Below are 3,884 nucleotides of genomic sequence, written 5' to 3' on the forward strand. Positions count from 1 at the left end.
GGAGAAGGGATTGCGGCGTGACCATCCCCCCTGGGTGGTGATTTCTCGCTTTCTGTCTCTATGTCTCTCTCTGTCTATCTGGCGAGCACACATGCCCTATAGCAAAAACCTCTCCAAAAAAAAAAAAAATAGTGACCTTTAATAGCTTCCAAGTACCACAGTTCCAAATCAGGGAAAGGACGTCCCCTGCCCCGCTCAGAACGCCCTGTATTCTATTTTTCTCTCTCTCTACTTCTCTGTTTCTCTATGCTGCTGTTAACTTTGTCAGCTATATCATGATTACACAACCAACTGTGGACATCAGAAAGGCTATCAGTGAGAACATTGTAGAAAGATGTACTGCTGTTTGTTATTGTCTAAGTAACTATTATCTTTAACCAACCCATTAGTGTCTCAAATTCCTTTGATCCCGCCACCAATGCTCCCAGATGGGGAGGAAGACAACAATAGCTATGCATTTTAATAATGATTCATACATTCTAAGTGTTTATGAATTTATGTTTGTCTCTGGGCAGTAGTATCAAGTTGACATAAAATCATCTATCACACTAATTTTACAAAACATTTGATGTTTTGCTATGATCAATAGTTCACTGTTGGCTGAGAGATGAGTACTATTTCACTGGCAGAGTCATCTTTTTTTAATAATTTTTATTTATTGTTTAAATTTATTTATTTATATTCATTCGCTGTATATAACTACAGCATACAAAATGAGATTTTCCATCAGGAATACATGTTATCATCAACAAATAATTTTCCATTTCTCGTTTCTTATGTATTTTGCTTTTTTTTCCCATCCTTGATTCCTTATCTCTCACCTTCTACCATCTCCCACCCTCTCCCCATCCTGTCTCTGGTATCTATCGTTCTTTTCTATGCCTTTTCTCTCCCACATTTAATTGATTCACTAAAGATCTTAATTAATCTAAATATTTTGAATAGCAAGCACAGCTGATATATACTTATCCATGAACACAAGTCTGACTTTAGGCATAAACCTCAGTGAGTAGAATGAACATACTATAAAGTAGCACCTAGCTGGGGCTATATAGCTTACTGCAGTCATCAAATAGGTATTTTAATGCATTTTCTTAATTTCAAGGAAAACCCTTTTAGGTTCTTCTTTTTCTGAAACTTTTTAAAACTTAGTTAATTTACATTCATTCCCTAAGCATCTTCACAGCATACAAAATGTGATTTCCCCAGAATATACTGCATAGTGGCTTAATCATGCATGTTATCATCAAAAATTTTCCAATTCTAGTTTCATATAACCCCTATTTCTGACCCTCTGTCCTTTCCCATCCTCTTCTCACACTATCTCTGGTGTCTACAGTTGTCTTCCATTCCTTTTCCCCCCACATTGTATTGCTCACACAATTTCTTAAATAATCTAACAACTTTCAATAGCAAGTTTATCTGGTAATTTCAAGAAAAGTAGTTATAACTTAAAGAAATCCTAAGGAACTTTGCTTAAAACTTAAAGCCAGGAAACACATTAGGATTCTGTTCACATGGTAGGTACATGATCCTATCGATATCTTTATATTCATACATATAACAAAATATATTGGATTAAAGCAAGTACTTTGTCCCAACATTCAAGATACTCAATAATCTTTTCCCAAAGGCTTATTATGTGAACCGTTCATGTAACTTTTGATTTATTACTAATGAACTCTTGAAAACCTACATAGAGCATCTCCACCAGGATCAATTCCATTAGGTTTTGAATTCCTGGTTATTTTAGGAACATAACTTAAAGACTCCATGGTAATCAATTATTATTGACATATGACCCAGTATCATCATTAATCTGAGAAATGAGTCAACTTTTAACACCATATAAACTACCCTGTCTTCTCTGAATTGTCTCTTCATGATTACAAAATCCCAATGTATCTTTGTAGTATTTTCACACATTATACTAACCCCTTTAACTGATACATGATTATAGTTTCTTGATGCTTTCTTCTCAGAGACACAGACAAGTGAAAGATATATATCTCCCTGACACCATGTAATTTTAGGGTAAGAAATAGAATAACTGCCATTTTTATTTATCCCAGATTCATAATCTTTCTTTCATCATTCTTGTGACTTTAGCATCTAGATTAATGACCACTTCAATAAATATATTTGTATCCATCTTTATGCTCTTCATGTCTAAATACCCATCACCTTTAACCATCTCATCAGTGTCTCAAATTCCTTTCTTCCCCAGAATCCATCTATTCTCCACATATCACCTTGAATATTTCTTTTATATCCCCAATGAGATCATATAAATGCCCATCTTACAACTTTTAGTCACTTTATTTTGAATTTTGCCAAACTCTGTGCCTTATTTCTACCAAGCTTAACAAGATCTGGCAACTCAAGCTACCAAAACTCACATAATGTCTCTTACATTTCTCTACATTATTTCACTCATCTCTGATGTCTATACTTGGCTTAAAAGCCCTCTCACTTTCTCTTGGCAATATTTTATTACTGTTTCACACACTTTGCAACAATTTTTTTCTCTCCCTGAAATACAATTCATAGTCCCTCCATGACTTTAAATATAGTTATGAATAAAGGTATCCTTCTTCTTTTCAACTTAAGCATAAACTAATAGAAGAACTTTCTAGGGACCAGAAGTTGGCATAATGGCTATGTTGATGGACTCCCATGTAGTCGAACACAGTTAGAGTCCCTGACCCAGTAGCTTAAATTCATGCCAGCTGTGTGTGTGTGCATGCCCAAGATCCCAAGAGGAGAATGGAGGAGAAGGGATTGCGGCATGGCTATCCCCTCGGGGTTGATTTTTTGCTTTCTTTCTCTCTGTCTTTCTGGTGAGCGCACATGCCCTATAGTAAAAACTTCTCAAAAAAATAAATAAATAAATAAAAAGAAAGGACTTTCTAGCTAATAAATTTCTCTTCTTAGTTTTTCTATAATACTCTGTCAGATTACTAGTTTATTCTATTGCAAATTGACACAAAGCAAAGAGGCATTAAGTCATTTTTTATACCAGTGTTCTTTAGTAATTAAAGGGAAATTAAGGATACATATCTCTTTCTAATTTCATAGGTAACAAGGAAAATAAGTGACAGATAAAATTCTGCCATACACTCAATATTTGCTAGTAGAAAAAAATGCAAAAAGCACCATAAATGATTTAACATTCTCCATCATTTAACTTTGTTATTTTAGGTACTTCACCAACTCATTGCATAAAATGTACACTAACAAGATTAGAATAAAAATTAACATTATCTAATTGTCAATTAGTCAAAGTGACAAATGAATTAATATTGACATACTATTCCAAGTTCAAGTGTCAGGCATCATGTGAAAGAATAGCGGCAGATCATACTATACTGTTTTCCTGGCGGCAGATGTGACTCCTTTTCACTTCTCACTAACATACTGATTTTAAACACCTCTCCATTTATTAAAAATAATTAATTTTGGAACCAGCAGATGGCATAATGTTTATGTCTCTTGACTCCCACATGGCCAATCATGGTGTGAGTCCCAGACCTAGCACCTTGAAACTCACGCTGGGCGCGCGTGTGTGTGTGTGCACCCACAAGCGCCCAGCATCTTAAGAGGAGAATGGAGAAGAAGGAATTGTGGCATGACCATCTCCCTTGAGGAGGGGAGTGTGATTTCTCACTTTCTGTCTCTGCCTCTCTCCATCTCTCCAGTGAGTGCATGTGCATATAGCAAAACTGTCTCTTAAAAAATTGGACAGTTGGGTGTGTGTATTATGTCTGTATGGATGTCTACTGAGACCTTTATATCTATATGATATTGCTCTCATAGTTCTTAAGACTCAAACCTAAATCCCATGTGTACTGTTTGTTCCAGGAAACTCACAGGAAAGATAAGAT

The sequence above is a fragment of the Tupaia chinensis genome, unplaced genomic scaffold (genome assembly GCF_000334495.1).
Source record: "Tupaia chinensis unplaced genomic scaffold, TupChi_1.0 Scaffold143089_1, whole genome shotgun sequence".
Lineage (NCBI taxonomy): Eukaryota > Metazoa > Chordata > Mammalia > Scandentia > Tupaiidae > Tupaia > Tupaia belangeri.